The 24,865-nt window shown below is 44.9% G+C and overlaps 1 protein-coding gene across 2 annotated transcripts in view; it reads right to left on the bottom strand.

Moving 5' to 3' along the window:
- RAF1 (Raf-1 proto-oncogene, serine/threonine kinase) overlaps nucleotides 1-23,832 on the bottom strand; it is a 210,864-nt gene extending 187,032 nt beyond the window's left edge. Inside the window, exon 1 of one of the 2 annotated variants that reach the window (XM_030205309.1) lies at nucleotides 23,433-23,832. The gene's annotated coding sequence lies outside the window, so the exon portion shown is untranslated. The remainder of the gene's footprint in view (nucleotides 1-23,432) is intronic. The other variant, XM_030205308.1, reaches the window with a different exon arrangement.
- Nucleotides 23,833-24,865: the final 1,033 nt, after the last annotated feature.

Raw genomic sequence — 24,865 nt, 5'->3', positions numbered from 1 at the left:
GCTAAACTACAAACAAGGCACCAAGCTAATTGTGTGCCCTTCTTGGCATTATGCTCCAACAAGGTCTTTTCCCTGAGGAATATGGCAGCATCCTACTCACCCCAATCCCAAAAGACACCAAGAAAAAAAAAACAACCGAACTCGCCAACTACCGCCTAGTTGCATCTATCCCACTAGCAGTTAAACTGATGGAGAGCATGGTGACAAAACATATCAACTACTTGGCCAAGTTCTCAATACTACATGAATCACAATCTGGATTCCGCCCCCTCCATAGTACCGAAACTGTGCTAGTCACTCTCCTGGCCAAATTCAAACAGGAAATAGCTACAGGCAAAAGTATACTTCTCCTCCAATTTGGCATGTCGAGCGCATTCGACATGGTAAACCACAATATATTACAAAGACTTCTAAACTATTTCGAAATTGGTGGAAATGTACTTAGTTGGATCAAGGGTTTTCTAACCACAAGAACATATCAAGTGAAATCAAACCTAAACATATCACCACCTTGGAAAGCAGACTGTGGAGTACCTCAAGGATCACCATTATCGCCACTACTTTTCAACACAATGATGATCTCATTGGCTAAGTCCTTATCAAAGCAAGGCCTCAACCCATTCATCTACGCAGATGATGTCACAATATATATTCCCTTCAGGCACGATCTAACAGAAATCAACAACGAAATCATACTCTGTCTGAACACCATGGACTCATGGGCAAACTTTTCAACTGAAATTGAACACTGAAAAAACACACTGCCTCATCCTCTCATCTCAACACAATATGTACAAACCCACAACCTTAATCACCCAAGAACATTCACTCCCTATCTCAGACAGCCTGAAACTACTCGGAGTCACAATTGACCGCAACCTCACACTCAAGAGCCAAGTCAACTCCACAATAAAGAAAATGTTCCACTCAATGTGGAAACTTAAACGTGTAAAACCTTACTTTCCGAGGAAATATTTTGCAGTCTAATACAATCAATGGTATTAAGCTATGCAGACTACTGCAATGGAATCTACGCGGGATACAACGAACAACTCACAAAGACACTCCAGACCACTCAAAACACAGCAGCCAGACTGATATTTGGTAAATCACGATTAGAGAGTGCCAAACCCCTCTGAGAAAAACTGCACTGGCATCCAATCAAAGAACACATTACCTTCAAAATCTGCACTCTGGTCCACAAAATTGTCTACGGCCAAGTCCCAGGATACATGACAGACCTCATAGATCTACCACTCGTAAACGTAACCAGATCATCTCGAACGAACCTAAACCTTCACTACCCAAACTGCAAAGGACTTAAATACAAAACAACCTATGCATCCAGCTTCTCCTATATAAGCACACAACCATGGAACGCATTGCCAAAAGCCATGAAAATAACCTACGACCACCTAAACTTCAGGAAAGCACTAAAAACCAACCTGTTCAAAAAGGCATACCCCACCAACCCAACAAACACTTACACTCAACACAGCAAAACCAAAGCTAGTAATGGACACTATATATCCTTTCCTCTCCTCTATTCCCATTGTACCAGAAACACATGTACCTTTATTTGGCCACAATATCATGTATTTGTTTCACTACCAGAACTGGCAAATGCCTTTACGGTACTATGTAAGCCACATTGAGCCTGCAAAAAGGTGGGAAAATGTGGGATACAAATGTACCAAATAAAATAAATGTGCAATTGGTCTCCAGAAAAATGTTTCACGCCATGTAGAAGCTCCGGCGCATAAGATGCTTCCTTGCTAGAGACCTGTTCCGTACACTTGTCCACTAGCTCGTCCTCTCCCACCTGGATTATTGCAGCGGAATTTATGCGGGCTGCCAGGCCTCACTGCTGAAAAAGTTCCAAACAGTTCAAAATACTGCCGCGAGACTCATCCTAAGAGAAGGACGCTTTGCTCATGCCGAGCCCCTGCGCTTCAAACGCCATTGGCTGCCTGTACAGGAGCGTATTGCCTTTAAGCTCTGCTCCTTAACCCATAAAATCATCTATGCTGCCCCAGATTACATGCTCACCTTGATCGACCTTCCACCCAGGAATGCTAATCCTGCTGCTCGGTCCTATCTCCATCTACACTTCCTGAACTGTAAGGGTGTCAAGTACAAGAAGATTTTCACCTTGTCCTTCCGCTATTGGAGTCCTAAACACTGGAATGCTCTCCCGCAACACCTTAAAACTCAAGCGGACCACACCCTCTTCAAGAAGTTGTTGAAGACCTACTTCTTTGCTAAGACTTACTCCCCACTTTACACCGCTGATTGATGCACCCCCCCCCCCCCGACTCTTACCCTGCTTAGTTTCACACTGTTAGCTACTGTTCCCCGTCTACTCCTTGTATACTTTTCTAAGATTCCTAGATTGTAATTTTACTTAACTGTCTGTAAGCCACATTGTGCCTGCATGAGTGGGAAAATGTGGGATATAAGCGAACCATAAATAAATAAAATTATAAATTACCAATACACATCATAATGTTCCCAGTTTTCGGCAGGTTGCTTCCTCAACTGTGTTCCAATTGTCAGCACAGACACCAACAATTTAAGCCCCTACCAGAATGAAGGCTGTCACTTATCTGTCTGCACAACCTCCTTGAAATGTGTGTTGGGGGGGGGGGGGGGGAAGAGATCCACAAAAAAATCAATGCTGATAAAGTTTTAAATAAGAGTATTTAGCCATCTCCTCAGACCTTCACTGGCACTCATCTGCCAATTAAAAACAAATGCTGTAAGCTTGTCCTGATGCAGGATTTCTTAAATTGCTTTTTATACAGGTCAGGTGATTGACCAAGATATCATGTAAGAGAGGTCAGACAAGAGATCAGAACCATCTTTTTATAATCTTGATCTTTATATGAGATTTCTAGCCAGGATATATAGTCCAGCAAATGTCCCCAATTGTTGCTATCCTGTAGCAATTCCACAAGCATCTTGATCATATTCATTTAAGTTAGAAATAAGAACCATCCAGGGTAGAGGGGACAAAGACAGGTCCACAGTCCAATTAGATAACACCTTCAGTAAAGAAAATCAGAATCAGAAGGTCCAAAAACCAATTTTAAAAAACTAAGTAGACCGGTCCAGCAATAGAGATAGCTAAGCACTGAATAGGTTTCGGAAAAATAGTTCTATGGCCCCGAATATTTCTAACATTTAAAGAACACACAAACAAGTCAATAGCCATCATCCAGCACTGTTCCCTCTAGGCTGAGGAGTCCTTCAACTGCATGGCTGCCAGTAGAGGGTGGTTCTTCAATACTATGCTTCCAATTTCTAGAGACAGGCAGGACCCTGGAGTCCTGCAGAACTTGCCTGTCCCTCACTATTGAAAATACGATAGTGAAACAGTACCCCCTCACTAGCAGGGTTGTAGGTGGAGAACTCCCACTCAGCTTAGAGAGAACAGTGCATCATCTACCAGAGTATACTGAACAAAATTATAAATTAAAGGGCTTGAAAGTGTAAGGAAAATTAAAATCACCTTTGCCCACCTAGTATTTGGCTATAAACAAAATGGACAATTTATATTGCTGAATCTCATCACACTCAAGCCGAGTCTTGTTAATACTAGATCAGTGGTTAGTGAGCCCAAATATGAATTCCTGTAGCTATGTCCATACCCACAAAGGTACTCTTCAACAAGCCACCTGGGAATAAACAGTTAACTGAACCATCCTTCTACTCCACCCCACCCCCACGGGGTCTGACCCCACTGTGTCTCAATAAAGTAATTTACAAAGCACTTAAGGCTGAAAATGAAAGAATATACAACTTCATGTGCTCTCATCTGTGCACAAAGAAGAGTACCAAAATCTTACCCCTTCCACCTGTGCCATATTTCTTTTACGCAATTTAATGAAGGGAAAATTAGGTTCTTACCTTGGTAATTTTCTTTCCTTTAGTCATAGCAGATGAAGCCATTACGTATGGGTTATGTCCATCAACCAGCAGGGGAGATAGAGAGCACTCAAACTTTCACAGTGCCCTCTTGGCCAGCTAGCTCCACTGCCTCTTCAGTATTTGAAGCTTCCAAAGCAGTATGGCAAACCGCAATGGGAATCACAAGAGCTTTCCTCACAGCGAACGATGGCCCATCACAAGGGCATGAACTCATAAAGGAGGGAATGCACATCCTCCTGGAGGGAATAAACTCATCCTCCTTATTGTATAAGTGGAGGGGAACACACGCGCCTCCTGGAGGGAATCACACATCCTCCCAACACACTGGAGGGAATGAACTCATCCTCCTATTTATAGAACTGGAAGGGAACACACGCGCCTCCTGGAGAGAATCAACACATCCTCCAAAAAAAAACATGCTGGAGGGAATGAACACATCCTCCTAAATTTAAACTGAACATGAATCCTGAAGATTGTTTTCCAACTTTCTCCCAAGGAAGGAACTTCAGGAAATTAGAACAGAACCTGAAAAACAGATTCACAGCATACAGACAATCATACAGGGAGGGCTCATGGCTTCATCTGCTATGACTAAAGGAAAGAAAATTACCAAGGTAAGAACCTAATTTTCCCTTCCTTGTCATCAAGCAGATGAAGCCATTACGTATGGGATGTAACAAAGCAATCCCTAGATAGGGTAGGAACAAGCCACACCACGCGCTAGCACTTGTGCACCAAAACGCGCATCCCTCCTGGCAGCCACATCCAGCCTGTAATGTCGGGCAAAGGAGAGCTTAGAAGCCCATGTTGCTGCACTGCATATCTCTTGAAGAGAGAGTGCTCCAGTTTCAGCCCAAGAGGAAGAAATCGCTCTAGTAGAATGTGCCTTAAAGGCTACAGGCGGAACCCTGCCGGCCAGCAGATAAGCTGAAAAGATAGTTTCTTTGAGCCAGCGGGCAATAGTGGCTTTAGACGCTGGAGACCCTCTGCGAGAACCGGATAGCAAAACAAACAGATGATCAGAAGTCCTGAAAGAGTTAGTAACTCGCAGATACTGCAGCAGAGTCCTGCGCACATCCAAAAGGTGCAGCTGCCCAAAAGATTCTGGAAACTCTTCCTCTGAAAAAGAGGGCAAGAAAATAGGCTGAAACCACCTTAGGCATAAAGGAAGGCACGGTCCGAACCGTGACTCCGGACTCTGAAAATTGCAGAAATGGGTCTCTACAGGACAGCGCCTGGAGCTCTGACACCCGTCTCGCCGAGGTAATGGCCACCAGAAAAACGGCCTTCAGTGTCAAGTCTTTCTCCGATGCTCGCCGAAGCGGATCAAAAGGAGATGCCTGCAGGGTTTTCAAAACTAGCCCCAGGTTCCAAGCTGGACAGGGTGCTCGCACTGGAGGTCGGAGCCGAAGCACCCCTCTAAGAAACCGTGCCACATCTGGGTGAGCAGCCAAAGACACGCCTTCCACCTTACCACGAAGGGAGGCCAACGCTGCCACCTGCACCCGCAGGGAATTATAGGCCAAGCCTTTTTGTACACCTTCCTGCAAAAAGTCCAGAATCGGCGAGACAGGAGCCCGCATTGGAACAATGGCTCTGGAAGCACACCAAGACTCAAACAGGCACCAAATCCTGGCATAAGCCACGGAAGTGGACCGCTTGCGGGCTTGCAGGAGAGTGGAAATAACTTTATTGGAATAACCTTTATCCCTCAATTGCGCCCTCTCAATAGCCATGCTGTAAGACCAAAGCGGCCGGCGTCCTCCATGGCTACCGGTCCCTGAGTCAACAGGTTCGGTACCAGAGGTAACGGCAGAGGAGCCTCCAGGAGCATCTGTCGGAGGTCTGCATACCAAGGTCTCCTTGGCCAATCCGGGGCGATGAGGACCACTTCTCCTGGGTGCAGCCGAATCCGCAAGAGCAGGCGCCCTATCAAGGGCCATGGGGGAAACACATAAAGTAGACCCGGAGGCCAGGGTTGAGCCAAGGCATCCAACCCCGCCGAGCGAGGATCTCTCCGTCTGCTGAAGAAGCACGGGACTTTGGTATTGGCACTTGTCGCCATTAGATCCATCACGGGCTTGCCCCATTTGGCACAGATCTGCAGGAATACTTCGGCTGCCAGATTCCATTCTGCTGGATCGATCTGATGCCTGCTCAGATAATCGGCCTGCACATTGCTCTGACCTGCAATATGAGCTGCCAACAGACACTGAAGATGCAGCTCGGCCCAGTGGCAAATCAGTTCGGCCTGCGCGGCTAGTGCTCTGCACCTTGTTCCGCCTTGTCGATTTATATAGGCCACCGTTGTCGTGTTGTCCGACATCACTCTGACAGCCAATCCTTCCAGGGTCACTTGAAAGGCCAGAAGCGCCTGAAACACCGCTTTCAACTCTAGGCGGTTGATGGACCACTCCGACTCCTCGGGTGTCCATAGACCCTGGGCATGCTTCCCCTTGCAGTGTGCGCCCCAGCCCTTCAGGCTGGCATCTGTTACCACTAGGCACCAAACGGGGAGCGTCAGTGGAATTCCTCGTCGCAGCATGCTGTCCGAGAGCCACCACTCCATGCTGAGACGGGCCGCAGGGAGCCAAGTAAGTCTGCATTGGTAATCCTGAGAAATAGGAGACCATCTCCGGAGTAGGGAATACTGTAGAGGTCTCAGGTGCGCTCTCGCCCAGGGTACCACTTCCATCGTGGCTGTCATCGATCCCAGCAGCTGGACAATGTCCCAAGCTCGTGGGCGGGGCATCCTCAGGAGCAGACGGACCTGATTCTGAAGCTTGCACCGCCTTAGCTCGGGTAGGAACACATAGCCAGAGACTGTGTCGAACCTGGCCCCCAAAAACTCTAGAGATTGTGAAGGGGACAGGTGACTTTTGGCCATATTGACGACCCAGCCTAGAGATTGCAGTACTGAGACCACTCTGGCTGTAGCTTGTAAGCTCTCTGTTGCAGAGTCTGCTCTGATGAGCCAGTCGTCTAGGTACGGGTGAACCCTGATACCTTCTCGCCTGAGAAAAGCAGCTACTACCACCATTACCTTCGAAAAGGTTCGGGGAGCTGTGGCGAGGCCAAAAGGCAAGGCCCTGAACTGGAAATGTTTTCCCAACACCGCAAACCTCAGAAACTTCTGGTGCGGGGGCCAAATCGGTATGTGCAAGTAAGCTTCTTTCAGGTCTAGAGACGTGAGAAACTCTCCTGGCTGAACCACCGCAATGACGGAGCGCAGGGATTCCATGTGGAAATGCCGCACTCTCAGGGACTTGTTCACTTCTTTTAAGTCCAGAATAGGGCGAAAGGACCCACCTTTTCGCGGCACCACAAAGTAGATGGAGTATCGGCCGCAGCCTTGCTCGGCGGGAGGCACCGGGGTCACTGCCCCTAACTGAATCAGACCTTGTAAAGTCTCCTCCACCGCCGCCCCTAACTGAATCAGACCTTGTAAAGTCTCCTCCACCGCCGCCCGTTTGACAGCAGAACCGCATCGGGACTCCACAAACACGTCTCTTACTGGGGCGTTGAATTCTATTCTGTATCCATCTCTGATCAGGTCCAGAACCCACTGATCTGAGGAAATCTTGGCCCACTCCTCGACAAAGAGGGAAAGCCGTCCTCCGATGACAGGCATCGAGGAGAGGGCCGGCGCACCATCATTGAGAGGGTCGCCCCTGAACGCCTGGTCTTGAGCCACCGGCTGCGGAACGCTTGTCCGAGCGAAAGGAGTTCCTCTGCTGACCACGGGCACGTGAAGTGAACCCAGCAGAATGCCCCAGGCGGTACCTTCTAGCTTCACGGAAGCGAGGTCTGTACGAGGAGTGGACCGCGTGGCCCTTAGAGGAAGGCCTCTGCCTATCTTCGGGCAAGCGCTGGGGTTTTGGATCACCCAGGCCTTTCACAATTTTCTCTAACTCCTCACCAAATAGGAGAAGTCCTTGAAAAGGCAACTTCACCAACCTTTGCTTAGAGGCCATGTCCGCTGCCCAGTGTCGTAGCCACAGACGACGGCGAGCCGCCACTGCTACTGCCATTTGTTTAGCCGAAGCTCTGACAAGGTCATAAAGGGCATCAGCCAGAAAGGACAAGGCCACCTCGATCCGCGGAGCCACATCCAAGAAAGGCTCCGCTCCATCTCCGGGCTGAGCCACTGCCTGTTGCAGCCAAGCTAGGCAGGCTCTCACAGCATAACAGCTGCATGCAGACGCCCGAACAGTGAGACCTGCAATTTCAAAGGACCGTTTCAACGCTGTTTCCAGCCTACGGTCTTGAACGTCCTTCAGGGCAACACCTCCTTCAACAGGGAGGGTAGTTCTCTTTGTCACCGCAGTGACTAGGGCATCCACTGTAGGCATTTGAAAACGAGCCATATGTCCCTCACGCAGAGGGTATAACTGCCCCATAGCCCTGGAAACTCTCAAAGGTCCCTCGGGGTCAGCCCACTGAGCCGAAACAAGCTCTAGGATGGAGTCATGCAAAGGGAAGGCCCGAGCAGCTTTCTTGGTACTAGCCATCCTGGGATTACCCAAGGAGGCCATGCCACTGTCAGGATCTTCAATCGAGAGGGCCTGCAGGGTATCTGAAATAAGCGCTGGCAGCTCATCACGGTGGAAAATCCTCACCGCGGAGGGATCATCCAGATCCTGTGGTAAATCCGCACCTGATTCTGGTTCCTCAGACCAAGAACGTCTGTCAGAGGTCTCCGAATCCTCACACCCCGACCACGGGGGGGGGGGGGGGGGGGGGGGGGGGGGGGGGGGGGGAAGGTGCACCACAATCTGAAGGGGAATTAACCCTTCTGCGCTTATCTTTAGGCCAAGCATCCGGGAAAAAAAAAGCCTCACTGGGCAGTCCCAGGCCAGAATCCATCGGGGGGGGGGCAATCAGAGGAGCCTCAGGCGACCTTTGAGGAAGGGCTCTTTTCATCATGTATGCTTTATGCAGCAAAAGCACAAAATCCGGGGAGAAAATCTCACCCTGGGCACCCAAATCCTGTCCGGTGCTAGCCACACCTGAAATAACCTCATCTCGAGGTGCCCCACCCGGCTCAGGTCTCTCCGTGTCCACGGAGGCCGCGCCATGCGGTGTAAGCAAAATGGCGCCCGCTGCCAGCTCAGAGCGGGAAGAAACATCGCTCGCCATGCTCGGGCCAGCTCCTACGCCAATACAGCACGATTTACAGAGCCCTGCTGCTGATTTGCGCTTGCCACAAGTGGAACAGCGCTTTACATTGTCCGCAGCCATCGCCGAAAAAACGGCGGTAAAATCCAAAATGGCGGTTTCGCGCCAAAATCGCCCCGATCGCGGGCCCACCCAGGAGGAGTTGGAAAACACTCTTACCTCAAAGGATCTAGTGTACAACTACGATCCTGCTGAAAATCAGGTCAAAAACCTCTGTTCCAGCGTCTCTGCGTTTAAAAACGCGACGCAAATTTTTTTTTTTTTAAGCTGTGAGGAAAGCAGAGGTATTGAAGACTCCGGAGGCTCAGATGAGTGGGAAAGGCAGGGAAAGGGCGAACCTATATGCCTGCATCCACTGTTGGTGGGTAAGGACAGGGAAAGGAAGGCAATATGTCCACATCCACAGAGTTATGGGTAAGGCAGGGAAAGGGCTAACCTATGTGCCTTTAAAGTGAAGCTGCTATAGCCTCCAACACCCCGGTTAACAACTGGCAAGCCAGGAACCACCTCCCGGCAGATTTTTCTGGCGCTCGAACAAGCTGCAGCCACCCTGCTAAGGGAGATAGAGAATACTGAAGAGGCAGTGGAGCTAGCTGGCCAAGAGGGCACAGTGAAAGTTTGAGTGCTCTCTATCTCCCCTGCTGGTTGATGGACATAACCCATACGTAATGGCTTCATCTGCTTGATGACAAGGAATGAACCATTTTAACAAATTAATTCATTTTATACTCAACTGATCTGCTCTTAGATTTAGTTTTCAAATTATGACTGCAATATCCCTTGTTTTATTTGATTTTTACATTGCTCACCATCATCATCTTTCCAATCAAAGAATAACAGATCTTTTTAAACCATTAGTATCAAACCCATGAAAAACAAAAATCTATTCCGAACACTAGAATATATATCGATAAACAATTTGGATTCCCTCCTGGATGCCTAATTTAAACTGGGCTCTCTTCCGATGTGCACTACATCTCTCTCATGACTATTATGGACACTTAACAATCCTCTAGTGCTTGCTTAGATGCTCAATTTTTCCAACTTGAATTTTGGACCAGTGGCTTATGAAGTAGGAGGATTAAGTGTCATAATAGAGATGGGATGAAAATCATTTTATAATTTTGCTACAGACTGAAATAGTACAAAAGGTCTAACAAATTTTTAGCACATTCGCAATCAGTAGATTTTGTTAAAAGTTAGAATTTTAAAAAAAACTGCTATGAAGAAGGAAATAGAAGGGCTGGCTACTCATAAAATGAATGCTAAAGGAAGAGCAACATTTTTTTAAATCAAGTTGGGGGAGACAAGTATTACATGAAGATTACAGGAGAAAATTCTAACTGTTGAAACAGTATTCTGGCAGTAGTTCCATACATGCTATAATGGGCAGCAGATACTTTCAAGGCCTACTGTGGAAACAGATATAAATTTGTTCCTATCTCATTAACACTGAGCTGATTTGGCAAGTTGAATAGAAAAAGAACTGAGCAGATATCATTATTCCTTTGTTTTCACTGTGATGGTCATGCTGTCAGAAGAGGAAAAGAACTGTCATGCACATTACCGACACTATAACAATAACAAAGCATCACCAGCAAAATATCAAAAAAGAACCTCAAAGAATTTTCATAAAATATTACCAGTAATATGCAAACACCAAGCACTTTGTAAAAGTCTTTCTATAAAACTGAAAAGCAATAAGCAACGTACAGGTCTAGGCAGATAATTTTACCAAGTAGAAATCTGAAGCCACATTCCATATAAAAAAATAACCTATTTTTTTTCACTGCTGAAGAGTCAAAAGTGTTTCCAAACATCACAGCACACTTAAAACAAAAGATTGCTGACACACTGTCATGATTTTAAGTCTGCCAAAATATATCGATTCAGCTGTTTAAATCAACTTTTTAAAAAACATAAAATAAGTTTGGGGCTACAAAAAGGGGAAAACCACAGATGGAAAGACAGCTGGGACATAAACAAGAGACTGCATAGCAAGAAACAAGCAGATCATCTGTTCCAAGAAAATGCGTCAATTGTTTTGATTACATAATTGTAAACTGTAATCTGGGATTCTGACACAGACAGAAAGTACAACTTTTCTAACATATTCCTTTATATGTTCCCTATTGGTCAGTAAAACGTTTCTACAAAATGCAGAATAACTCTTGGGGCAGCTTTCAAAAAGTTATAAAAAATTCTAAAAAAAAAAAAAGGCTTTGAATTTCATTATAAAAACTTAAAGATTATCTATAATTCCTGCCCCACCATGGCAGAAATACACAGCAGGACCAATACTTTGTTTAAAAATGTAAAAAAAAAAACCCTAGTGGAATGATTCTTACTGCCATATTTCTTCAGCCAACTTAAACAATGCAGTAATTTCTCACTGATTAAGACTGATGACTATCCCAGTTCTTTTTTTTCTTCCCTGTTTGCTACAAACATGTCTTGATTATGCATAAAATAAGACTGATAAAACAGCAAGAAGGATTAAAAAGAGTAACTTAAAATGAGGTTGCAAATGCCATTGCAATGTGACAAAGATTTAGCTTTAACTTCGATACTTTCTTTTGCATTATAAGGAAAGAAATGTTTAAGAGATTTTGCCCATACATTTCAAGTTGTTTTTTAATACAAAGTAGAGTACCTGTCTCAATGGCCCAATGGGTATGCAGCCATGCTGGAAACCTGGGTTCAAATATGTTCCAGGAGCCACATTCTCAGTTACTAGTTAGGGTTCCTTCCTAGCATAACCAGAAGGTGTTGCTGTTGATTGCCAAGTGCAAACCTGGTTACAGAAACCCAGCTGAGATGAGTAACCACCAAAAAAGGGGCCCCCTTACAATGAAAGAAAGAGAATGTAGACCCACAGATCTCGTTAAGGCAGTTTAATTGCCACTAGTCAGAGCTAAGGGTAAGTTGAAATACAGAACTCTCACAGGAAGCATCCAACACAATGTCCAAAGCAAGAATAACAATGTAACAAAAAATAAGGCAAAACCCCAAAACCAAACAAAACCTGGGACAAGAATCCAGCACGACAGCAGAACAAACAAACCTGAAACAAGGCAAGAGCCATGGCAGGAACCAGGACCAGAAAAGTGCGCATTTATGCCGCGTAGGTATTTAAATGTCTCGTATCTCCCCTTTCCCGCCTTTCCTCCAAAGTATACACATTGAGATCTGCATCTATCCCCATATGCTTTATGATGAAGACCACTAACCATTTTAGTAGTCGCCCTCTTTTAGAAGGTATAAACAGGATGGAGTTGGTACAGAAGGTTGCGAATAAAATGGTCAGTGGTCACCAAAGCATATGGGGGACAGACAAAGATCTCAATATGTATATTTTGGAAGAAAGGCAGGTGAGGGAAGATACGATAGAGACATCTAAATACCTACATAGCATAAATGCACAGAAGGAAAATCTCTTTCAACTGAAAGGAAGCTCTGAAATGAGGGGGCATAAGATGAAGTTGAAAGGGGATAAACTCAGAAGTGCACTGAGGAAATTCGTCACAGAAAGGGTGGCAGAGACGAAAACAGTATCTGAATTCAAGAAAAGCTTGGGACAAGTACATAGTATCTCTAAGGGAGTGATAGGGAAAGTATATGGCATACTAGATAGGCCATACGGGTCTGCCATCATTTTTTTTTATATATACACACACAAGCAGGCAGGGAAGGGGCTAGCTGAACTGGACCCAGCAGGACCAATTGAGACAAGACACAGGAACACTCATCTTGAACAAGACACCAGAAAACACTCAACCCAACAAAACACAAGGAAGAGGAATATGTTCTCAAAACAGGGGGAAGCACATGCCCCACATGGTAAAATTAGCTCTTACCTGATAATTTTCTTTCCATTAGTCCCAACAGATCAATCCAGAGAAGAGTAGGTTTTGGCCCTCTACCAGCAAGTAGAGATAGATAGAACCTCAGATATTTGCTATATGTGGACCTGTGCCTCCATCTTAACCTCAGTATTGTTGATACCAAAGCAATGGAAGAATAAATAAATCCAACATGGAAGCCCTCTCCTGCCTCTATATAGTCCAAGTAGGCATCACCTCCACCACTCCTGCAGGAGGGAAATATTTGAAGTGGCAAACTGTAGCTTGATGGCTTGAGTGATCTTATGGATCTTCCTTTCTCCCCAAAGTTGTGACGCGGTTTCATGTCTCTCAGTCTGTGGTTTTGCCAGTGCTGCAGTCTTCTTCCTGCTTGGAGGCGCAACGGCGTCTGAAGTGTCTGGATATCAAGTGAGTTCTCAAGAATAACTTGAAGATTACAGACGAGTTCTGTCAGACAGATAAGTCTGTATTGATTGGGGGAGTTCGCAGGGGGTTAGCGGATTCTAAACCTATTCTAGCTAGGTGGCTTAAGGAGATAATTGCTTCCACTTACCTCCTGACAGGCAGGTCGGTACCTGATGGTGTGAAAGCCCACTCTACTAGGGGCCAGACAGCTTCTTGGGCCGAACGTTGTCTGGTTCCGACATTAGAGATCTGCAGAGACGCAACCTTGTCCTCGTTGCATTCCTTCTCTAAGCATTACTGGTTGGATGCGCAAAATCGTCGGGATGCAGTTTTTGGAGCGCAAGTTCTCACAGCGGGTTTTCTGGGGTCCCGCCCACAAATTTTTACTGCTTTGTTGCTTCCCATCAGAAGGCTCTTGAATAAACTTGACGGGCTGAAGATAGGACCCAACGTGGTGAACTGGATTAGGAACTGGTTGACGGACAGACGCCAGAGGGTGGTGGTTAATGGAATTCGCTCGGATGAGAGAAAGGTGAGTAGTGGAGTGCCTCAGGGGTCAGTGCTGGGGCCGATTCTGTTCAATATATTTGTAACATTGCCGAAGGGTTAGAAGGTAAAGTTTGCCTATTTGCGGACGATACTAAGATTTGTAACAGAGTGGATACCCGGGAGTGGAAAACATGAAAAAGGATCTGCAGAAGCTAGAAGAATGATCTAAGGTTTGGCAATTAAAATTCAATGCGAAGAAATGCAAAGTGATGCACTTATTTATTGCATTTGTATCCCACATTCCTCCACCTATTTGCAGGCTCAATGTGGCTTACATAGATTTGAAACATTGTCATTACAGGATATCACATACAATTATTAATGTGTAATGATTAGGAGAGGTAAGAGAGTGATTAGGGTAGTTGTAGCAGGTAGGCATTCAATTGATTGGGTTAGTGGGGTGACTTAGTGAGGCTATAGGTTCTCATTGTGGGACTTGTAGAAAAAGAAGAATGTCTTCAAGGATTTTCAAAGGATATATGTTTTCATTGATTAGTTTAGTGAAGGTATAGGTTCTCATTGTAGGCCTTGTTGAAGAAGAATGTCTTCAGGAATTTTCGAAAGACTGTTTTGCTGATTGCTTTCAGGTCTGTAGGTAATGCATTCCATATCTGCGTGCTCATGTAGGAGACAGTAGTGGCATGCATCTGCTTGTATTTAAGTCCTTTGGCGCTGGGGTAGTGCAGGTTGAGAAATTTGTGGGATGATCTTGTGGCGTTTCTGGGAAGTAGGTCTACGAGGTTTAGCATGTAGATTGGGGCGTCTGTGTGAATGATTTTGTGTACTATCGTGCAGATCTTGAACGCGATGCGTTCCTTGAGTGGGAGCCAGTGAAGTTTCCCTCTTAGGGGTTTTGCACTTTCATATTTAGTTTTTCCAAATACGAGTCTGGCGGCCGTGTTCTGGGCAGTTTGGAGTTTTTTTTGATTGTTCTTTGCATCCGGCGTATAGTGCATTGCAGCAATCTAGATGACTTATTACCATTGACTTTACCGGGGTGCGGAAGATGTATCTCAGGAAGAATGGTTTTATTCTTTTGAGTTTCCACATGGTGTAGAACATCTTTTTCGTCATGTTTTTCACGTGGATGTCAAGAGTGAGGTTTCGATCTAAGGTGACTCCAAGAGTTTTCAAGTTTTGTGAAACAGGAAGACAGCAGTATGGTGTTGTTTATGGTGGAGAAGTTTTTTGTGTTATGCTGCGAGGTGAGAACAAGACTGTGTTTTTTCTGCATTAAGTTTTAGTTGGAATGCATCTGCCCAAGTGTGCATTATTTGGAGGCATTGGTTGATCTCATTGGCGATTTCATTTAGATCATGTTTGAATGGGATGTAAATTGTGACATCATCTGCATAAATGTAGGGGTTAAGGTTTTGATTGGCTAGTAGTTTGGCTAGCGGTATCATCATTAAGTTGAATAATGTTGGTGAGAGAGGTGATCCCTGGGGGACTCCGCACTCAGGTGTCCAGGGAGATGATCTGTCCGCGTTCGTTGTTACTTGGTATGATCTTGTGGTCAGGAATCCTTTGAACCATTTGAGAACTGTGCCTCCTACTCCGAAGTATTCTAGTATATCTATTAGTATATCATGATTAACCATGTCAAAGGCACTGGACATGTCGAATTGCAGGAGGAGGATATTGTTACCAGTCGCAATTGTCTGTTTGAATGAGTTCATTGTGGATACTAGTACAGGGAGTAGAAATCCATGGGAGACGTATGTGTTAGGTGGTGAGAGTCTGAAATGTACAGACGGGGAGAGGGATCTTGGGGTGATAGTACCTGAGAATCTGAACGTGACAAAACAGCGTGACAAGGCGGTGAACGTAGCTAGAAGGTTGCTAGGCTGTATAGAGAGAGGGGTGTGACCAGCAGAAGAAAAGAGGTTTTAATGCCCCTGTTGGTGAGGCCCCACCTGGAGTATTGTGTTCAGTTTTAGAGGCTGTATCTTGCTAAGGATATAAAAAGAATTGAAGCGGTGGAAAGAAAAATTACAAAAATGGTATGGGATTTGCGTCACAAGACTTATGAGGAGAGACTTGTTGACCTGAACATGTATACCCTGGAGGAAAGGAGAAACAGGGGTGATACGATTCAAATATTTGAAAGATATTAATCCGCAAACGAACCTTTTCCGGAGATGGGAAGGCGGTAGAACTAGAGGACTTGAAATGAGATTGAAGGGGGGCAGAAGAAAAATGTCAGGAAGTATTTTTTCACGGAGAGAGTGGTGGATACTTGGAATGCCCTCCCGCGGGAGGTGGTGGAGATGAAAACAGTAACGGAATTCAAACATGTGTGGGATAACCATAAAGGAATCCTGTTCAGAAAGAATGGATCCTCAGAAGCTTAGCCCAGATTGGGTGGCAGAGCCGGTGGTGGGAGACTGGGCTAGTGCTGGGCAAGACTTCTACGGTCTGTGCCCTGAAAATGGCAGATACAAATCAAGGTAAGGTATACACAAAAAGTAGCACATATGAGTTTATCTTGTTGGGCAGACTGGATGGACCGTGCAGGTCTTTTTCTGCCGTCAATTACTATGTTACTATATCTGAACTGGTTTCAAGTCAATAAAGAAGGGGTCTGCATAATGTATTAATAAGAAATCATCTGCATTGGGAGTATAAACTGATTCCAAATGACTGAATCAGCATTGCCAGGGGACTTACATACAGATTGAACAGTAGCGGTGGTAAAACTGAACCCTGCGGAACGCCACATGAAAGAGAATAAGACTGTTTCCATAGCGTCCCACAGATCAATCTAGAGACAGGTAGGTTATGTCCTTCCACCAGCAGGTGGAAATAGAGAACACGCCAGAGAGCTACCATAAGGGATACTGTGCAGCAGCCTCACCTTCAGTATTGTCTCTATCTCAGCAGGTGGAAGGACATATCCTGTGCAGCTCACCTTGTCTGTTCCTTCAGGTGTAGTTGAGCTTGGGGGTTGTGACTGTACTTGGCCAGTGTTCAGGGGTACATCTGGTGGTGCCAGGACTCCCCCCCCCCCCTCCTGTGCAGCTCGCTTCACAGTTTCTTTGGTTTTTTTGAGCGGGACAGCTTCAACTGAGCTACGTTCCAGTTTTACTGGGAGCCAACACTTCTGTGGCCATTTCCACTCCTCCTCCCCATCTTCTGATGAGGTGTTAAGATTCTTGTGATTTATGTATGTGGAGTTTCTAATTATGCCCAAGGACTAACTCCTCAAGCACTGGCAGCTGCATTGGTTCCACATCTCCCATACTCATTTCTGCTTACTTAAGCTTCTGTAGTTCTCTCTTTTCACCACTAATGCTGGTTGCTAGGGGTACACAATCCCTGGTGTTCACCCTCTGGCGGTTCTTGGAGTACTTGGCTCAGTATTCAGTGCTGTTGACTCCCCCGCCCCCCCAGGAATTCCACATGGTTTCCAGTTCTTGGAGTGCATAGCAATTTGTCTCCTTCTTCATGGGCTATTTTGCTGTGTAGGCCCAGCTGTTTTGCTCAGGCTCATGGTAATGGCTCTAGCTAGTATATGGTATTTCAGACTTTGGCTCTGTAGAATATGGAGTTTCGCAGCATCTTCCTAGGCTGTGCATAGTCTCTTCTCCATTTTGCTCCAGGTTGGCTGCCCTATCTCCTGTTTGGGGTCTGACAGCTCTCTCCTGATTCAGGGCAGAATATTGGCACCCTGTGTGGTACCATGCATGCCAGTTTCTTGCAGATTCTGATCTGGCAATACAAGGTACGCCATGGTGGGGTAGCCTTCTTATTAAGGCAATGTAGCCTTCCTATAGTTGCATTTGACAATGTTGTGGGTCACGGTGTGGTTGCAGCAACTCCTGAACAGTGAAAACCAGCTTCTTACAGTCTCTGGTCTAGTGGTCCAATTTTCGACATGGGGGGGGGGGGGGGGTAGCTTCCTGGTATGCTGTGGGCGATCTTCCTTTATTCTGCCTCCTGGAAGCATATTCGTAGGATGTAGTGTGACATCTGGGGGTCTACTTAGTGGAAGCCCACAAGGGCTTCACTGCAAGGGCCACAGTTGCAGGTTTGAGTGAGTGGCATAAAAGCTGTCTCTATCTCTGTATGTCAAGACGTGTTCTGTCGCTGGAGAAGACCTTCCCGTTAGACCCTTCCCTTGTCTCGGGAGGTCGAGCTTTCCTCCACCTTTGGATATTGGGCCTAGCTCTGCCTCTGGCGGTGGCAACTTGCCCTGTCTTGAACTTTCACGCCTTGCTCCCTCTTTGTGCATTGGGCCTTGCGCCATTCCCGATTGCCTTTGCTGGATGTCAAGCCTTACCTGGTCTCTGAATCTCAGGTTGGACTCTTGATGTTGAGCCTTGTCCTGTCTCTGACTTCTTGCCCTTCCTCCAACTCTGGATGGTGAAGTCTGTCCCATCTAGGGCAGTGGGACTTGTCTTTTCAAGCTGTTGACCTACCTCCACTTTAAATACACGGTCTTGCTTAGTCTTGTAGGTCGAGCATTCTTCCAGGTCAGAGGGCAGCAACAGCTTGAAGTTGAGCAGAACGTCTTCTCCAGAGGTCAATGGTATTTACAGCTCTGGAGGTAAGGCCTTGTTCAGTTTCTAAAGTCCAAGCCATGGTTAGTAGTTCTGGCAGGTTGCATTTTGTACTATTTTCTAAGAGTGGAGTCTTACCCCACCTTTAGCTCAGACCTTGTCCCATTTCTGGCAGTCAAGCCTGGCTCCATCTCCGACAGTCACGCATAGCTGCCTCTCTGTCTTTCGGGCCTGGATCCATTTTTTTTTTTTTTTTTACTGTTGCACCCGTCTCCACGGTCGAGCCTTGATCCATCTCAGGCGAGCAAGTTTATCCCCTCACCGGATGGCAAACTGGGAGCACTCTCTGGCGATGACTCTGCCTCAAGAAGGACTAAAGACGAGCCGCCTCTGATTTTGGGTCTTGCTCAGTCTCTGGTGGGCGAGCCTCGTCTTCTCTCTGTTGGGCCACGTGCTGTATCTGGCAGGCCCGCTCCGCAGCTCAGGCAGCGGTGCCTGGCCCTTTACGCTGGCTAGTGTGGCAGGTGTCATCCCTGCCTAGTGATTCTGACCCCGTCACTGGCTCTCAAGCCTCGTCGGGCCTTGCTCAGTCACTGGCTGTCTGAGCTTTCTCCGTTGTGGTCTGGCGCGGCTTAATATGCTGCCAAATGCCAGACCTTCTTCTACAGGTTGGGACTCTAATGTGGTCCTGTCTCATGAGGTCAGCCTTAGTTCTTATTCAGAAGTCAACCTTCTTCATTCTTTCCTCATGCGATCTCGCATCTTGTCTGATTGCGGAACCTTGGCTCCTTTCTCATGGCTCTATTCTGTGCCACTTCTCCGCATCCTGGAGGACGTTTCTGGCGCCATCACAGTTTGGCAAGCTCTCCTGGTACCTCACTACTCATCCTGCTTCCGTATATATGGTCTGGCGCAGTCTGTCAGAGTTAGCTCTGTCTCAGAGGTCCCACCCTACCCCACAGATTGATCCAGAAGATTGCCCTTTATTGGTTCATTCATCATGTATGTCGTTCTTTTCAGATTTGATTTTACCACAGAGGTTGCTTTCTGCGTCTTAGGGACGTCACTTTCCAGGATGGATGGTATGGGAGTAAGACCTCGGTTTCTGGTCCACAGGGGCCGTCAGTTCTCTCCGTGTTAGTGCCAGAGGCATGAGTTTGATGCCTGGTCGCTTAATTTCCTTACTGCTTGTGTATCGATCATACTGAAAGTGAGGCTGCTGCACAGTATCCCTTATCACAGAGCTCTGGCATTCTCTATCTCCCCTGCTGGTAGAATGACATAACCCACTCATCTCTGGATTGATCTGTTGTGGCTAATGGAAAGAAGCACTTATACTTACAAATTATATATACTTATAAAGTTCCATAGGTTATTAAGTGCTTTGAAAATACACCTCAATAAATGATACAACAAAATTATATGCAAAAAAAACAATTAAAAAAAAACAAATAAAAGGATGCATGATGCTAAAAACCATAAAATACATTTACCAAGGGGTATGTTTACTAAGGCGCGTTAGCGCTTTTAACGTGTCTATAAACTTAAGGAATGTTAAACACTAACGTGCCAATACATTCCTATAGGTGTGTTAGTGTTTACGTGCGTTAAAAAAAAGCTAGTGTGCCTTTGTAAACACAGGCATAAAACTCCTAAAGAAGCCATCCAGAATGGTCGCAAAAGCTCATATAATGCAACACCTACTATTTTTAAAGGGATCAAAAAGAACAGAATCACAACCTGCAAAGACGTCCCACTTTCTCCAGAACCAAAATAGCTGCTACAGTCCTGAACTATGAAAGCTCTAAACGTATTTGAAAAAAAAAAAAAAAAGTACCTGGCACTAGTTATCCAACTTTTAGAGCACTAGAGTTTTCACAACAAATTGAGTCTTTAAAAAAAAAAAAAACCCCCACCATAACCCTACCATGGTTGTTTCAATGCCCTGAAACACTGGAAGAGATTTCCGCACGCATTTTTATTCAAGACAAGAAAAATAAGAGATATCTGAATCAAGTCATTAGCATGGTCCTTTTGTACTTTCATGATTTTCCCTGGGGAATAACACCAGCTGGTTATATATTACATAAGTAGTGTATGAACATGAATCATTTCAGAGTATCATCTTATAGCAGTGCTTCAGCTTGATTTTCAAATCTTGTCTTTCTGCTTCAATGAGAAGAGGTAAAACATTAAAAAACTAGGAAACTCCTATACTTTACTGGAACACATTAAATGTGTACATATCCCCACATTAAATCACCCTACTTTTGAGACAACTGCATTTGAATACTGAAGGCTAGGAATAATAGCACTTATAAATGTTAAATACCTATGTTTACAAATTCTTGAAACTGGCTCCACGTCCATTAACCCATTACAACATAACACTGAAGTGTGCCCAGACTTTCCCCTCCTTTGCAATTACGAAAAACACCACAACTGTTCCCTCAAAAAAAAAAAAAATCACTCTACCAAAAACATTTATATCTGTAGTTCCAAAAACAAAGTCTACCAACAGTAATGCTTTATTACTTCAAGCCCTGGCACCAGACACCTCAATACCTCTAGAATAAGTGAAGACATTACATCTACTCACTCATAATTAAAAAGTTGTCAGTACAGACTACAAGATATCTAATTAAAACAGACAACAAAGTTCCTAATGCATATAAAAGGCGTAATGGAAAAATAACCATATTAAACATTTAAGAACACCAAGACATATGTATTAATTATTAACACAGAAAATAATAATCTACTTGTCTTATCTTCTCTCTTCATGACAAAAACAGTCATTTAAAAAAAATAATATTTATACCTCTAGAACAAAAAGAAATTAAACTGAAAGAGTGCCAACACAGAAAAATACAAAACACTGGCACATGCAGAAATCAAGTTCTCTCCTAGCTAGGGCAAAACTACCAACTGTCATCTGTTTAAGTGCAGGGTATTTACATACTATTTAAGCATGTCCACTAAGCAGCCTATGTACCAAAGACTTCTTTTGCATCTGTGGGATAAAGGTTTAGCAGTATAGCAAGGCCCTAAGTTTGTGGAATGTACAGGAGTTGCCAATGTTTTTTTTATTCCCCTTTGAAATCTGAAACTTATCACTTGATGACAACCTTGAAATATACTGCCAACCAAACTGAATTTTCACATTTGATTTAATTGCAAACTGTTCTTAGCAACTTTGAAAAAAAAAAAAAAACAAACAAGTAGAATTAGCATTACTTGCACTTAAAATTTATTTTCTAAATCGGGTGCATCTAATCTCTCAACTTTAGAAATATATTAAACAACTTGTGAAATAAAATGTTTGTGATTTGCATCATTCAGTGGCATTCCTTTATCAAGATCTAAATGGTTCCTATATCAGAAATATATATGTTTTGTATGTAACTAGCTATATATTTTTCCTTGTTCCTGTTGGTTCTTTAATTGGAAAATCTCTATTTAAAACAAAGTAACTGTCACTTGTTAAACAGACATCAGCACATAATGAGTATGAATGTTTGCCACAAAGTATCATCATACTCACTCCAAGAACAGTGTCATGGAAATAAGAGACTGCAGCAAGTAGAAATGTTTTGGGATAAATAACTAATTGCATGGGCACACACACTAGAAAGATCCTCAAAGAGAGATGTATATACATAATTCATTTCACACTTTAAATAAAATAAGCTTTGTAAACCATGACATGGTACAGGGGATTCTTGAAAAATACAGAAGAAAACAAATTTCAGTCTACCAAAGCCTGAATTACATACAGTACTGATATATATAGCAGTTACAAGCTACTTTAGAACAGAAAGCATACAGTAACAGAAACAATCGTTCTGAACTATAAAAAGGGGGGGGGGGTAATCAATAGTAGTTACCTATAAATGGCTATTAAACAATTAGAAGTGCCTGATAGTGAAAGAGTTTGCTAACGGCTAGTGCTGTGGCCTGAGAACCAGGTTCAATTCCCACGGCAGCTGTTTGTGATTCTAGGCAAATCACTTAACCCTCCATTGCCCCAGACACAAAATAAGCACCTGTGTGTAATATGTAAACCTCTTTGATTGTACCCACAGAAAGACGACATATCATTCCCATTCCCTTAATATTTCTGCCGTCTATTAAAAAAAAAGTTCATAGGCACCTGCTGCTAGGAATCCAGGGCCATAAGGGGGCTGGTTAAACTTTTAGAACGGCATGTATTTTGCTATTTCGCCAAAGGATAAAACCCACCTGTGTCTGGCAACCAGAGAACTGCCAAAGTGTTGTCATTAACCTAACAGAAACTAGTGTTGGAAGAAGAGAGTACAACAGCCAAAAATAAAAGGAAAGAAGAAAGAAAGAAACGGGGGGTCTTTCGGTGTTAAAAAAAAAAAAAAAAAAAGTCATACCCTATGGTATACAGACCCTTTCCAAACTGGTTTCATCATCTTTTTGAACAGTTTCCAAAACATTTACAAGCTAAGAGCGTAGTTCATATATACAGTTAAGACCAGATCTGTTGTTTAACTCTGGAGATCCGTAAGATTTGAGAACAATCAATCATGACCAAATGCAAAAGGACCTACTCCACAAGAGGCAACTGGGGGGGACAATGCGACCTAATATATGTTATAAGATAAATACTTAAAAACCAAAAAGATCGTGGGTGAGTAACACGGTTCTGTTAGTACAGGTATGCAATCAGAGAAAGCCAAAAACAAAAAGTTTCGCCATAGTTTTAGCAAGTTCTACAAGTTCAGCTGAGAGAACTTTTGCCCGTTCTGGCAGGGGAAGTGACAAGGAGCCCGAGAGAAAGAAGCGGAGGGGGGTTGAGCCCTTCAGCTGTTTGGGCCCCTTTCCTCGCCTCTTCTCTTTTATACTTTTTTTTTTCTTTCCGGAGAAAAAAAGAGGGAGGGAAAACGCGGCGCTTCGTGCAGCGGCGAAACGGACGAGAAAGGAGGTTGGGGGGGGGGGGGGGGAAGGAGTGAGGTTACGGAGGTGCACCGTGTCCTACCTGAGAAGAACAAGCGCCCGTTCCCCGCTGGGACAAGAAAACGGCAACCTTAGGGCGCAGAAGACTGGTCACATGCTGCGTGTTCCAGGCACTATCGGGTCAAACCTCCTCCTCCTCCTCCTCCCAAGACTAACACACAGAACCAAAGGAAAAAAAAAAAAAAAGTTTTGTCTCCACACTGGGATTCGCCGCTCGGGACGGACTATGTCTCCTCCTCTTCCCCCCTCTGCCTTTCAGCAGAGCCAGCTTAAAATAAACCAGCAGCAAGCGCTCTCGGCCAGGCAAGTCCTGGCGGCGCAGCGAGCCACTTAGCTAGTAAACATAAATAATGGTTTCGCCGCCGTAACCAGGCTCTGCACGGACAAATCAAGAGTTAACGCTTCCCAAGCGCCGCCTAGTGACGTCCCCGTTCCCCGCCTCGACGAAGCAGCTTCTCCTCCTCCCTCTTTTTTTTTTTTTTTAATTTCTCCGCCTAAAATGGCGGAGATAACGTCAGCGCGGCTCTCCCATCCCCTCTCCTCATCATCATTGCAAAGATTCCATTTGGCAAGAATCGATTCGCTCGGTGGATCAAACCCCCTCTCTGTGGTCGATCGCAGAATCGTCGATTTCTCGCCGAATCTTCTGCGGCGGCGCAGTCGCCGTCGCCATTACGCGCTGGTGCGGAAGACTAGGGGGAGGGGTGCAGTGCAGCAGCAGAGAGGGCGGGAGTAGTTTAGACGAGAAAGAGAAAAGGCGACGTCTTTTTACTCTTTTAGGAATGTGTTTTGTAAGTGGGCAGTGAGAGACAAAAGAGGGAGGCGGACAGTTGCAGCCAGTGGGCGAGGAACTTGTGAAATAAAAGCCTACGGCCTAATGTTCTTCTAGGAAGATGTGAAGGAGAGAAGCGGGTGACATTTTTTAAAATGGAAAAACCAAAGGCACAAAGGAACGTTTTTTGGAAGGATGGAAATGGGAGAATGGATGCTTTGTGAAGTATTCTGGAAGGATGAAAATGAGAGCATGGATGCTTTATGAGGCCCAGTTCAATTAAAAAACAAAAAAAAAATGAAGGAAGTATTTTTTTCACTCGTAAACAATAGTTAAGCTCTGGAACTGGTAACAGCAGTTAGTTTAGCTGGGTTTAAAAAAGGTTTGGACAAGTTCATGGAGAAAAAGTTCATAGTCAGCTTTTGAGATAGATATGGCACTGCTTGCACCAGGATTGATAGCATGGAATGTTGCTACTGTTTGGGGTTTTGCCCAGGTACTTGTGTTCTGGATTGGCCACTGTTGGAAGCAGGATACTCAGTTACATTGGTCTGACCCAGTATGGCTATTATCTGTTCTTATGTTAATAAATTCTCAAATGAATTCATGCTTCTGCCTTATTATTAATTCAGTTTGTGTTAGCCTAATGTGTATGGGCAGCTAGAAAAGTTTTGTTTTGTGTC

This window comes from Microcaecilia unicolor, chromosome 6 (assembly GCF_901765095.1).
Source record: "Microcaecilia unicolor chromosome 6, aMicUni1.1, whole genome shotgun sequence".
Lineage (NCBI taxonomy): Eukaryota > Metazoa > Chordata > Amphibia > Gymnophiona > Siphonopidae > Microcaecilia > Microcaecilia unicolor.
The sequence above is the reverse complement of the archived record's forward strand: the minus strand, read 5'-3'. Positions and strand labels throughout refer to the sequence as shown.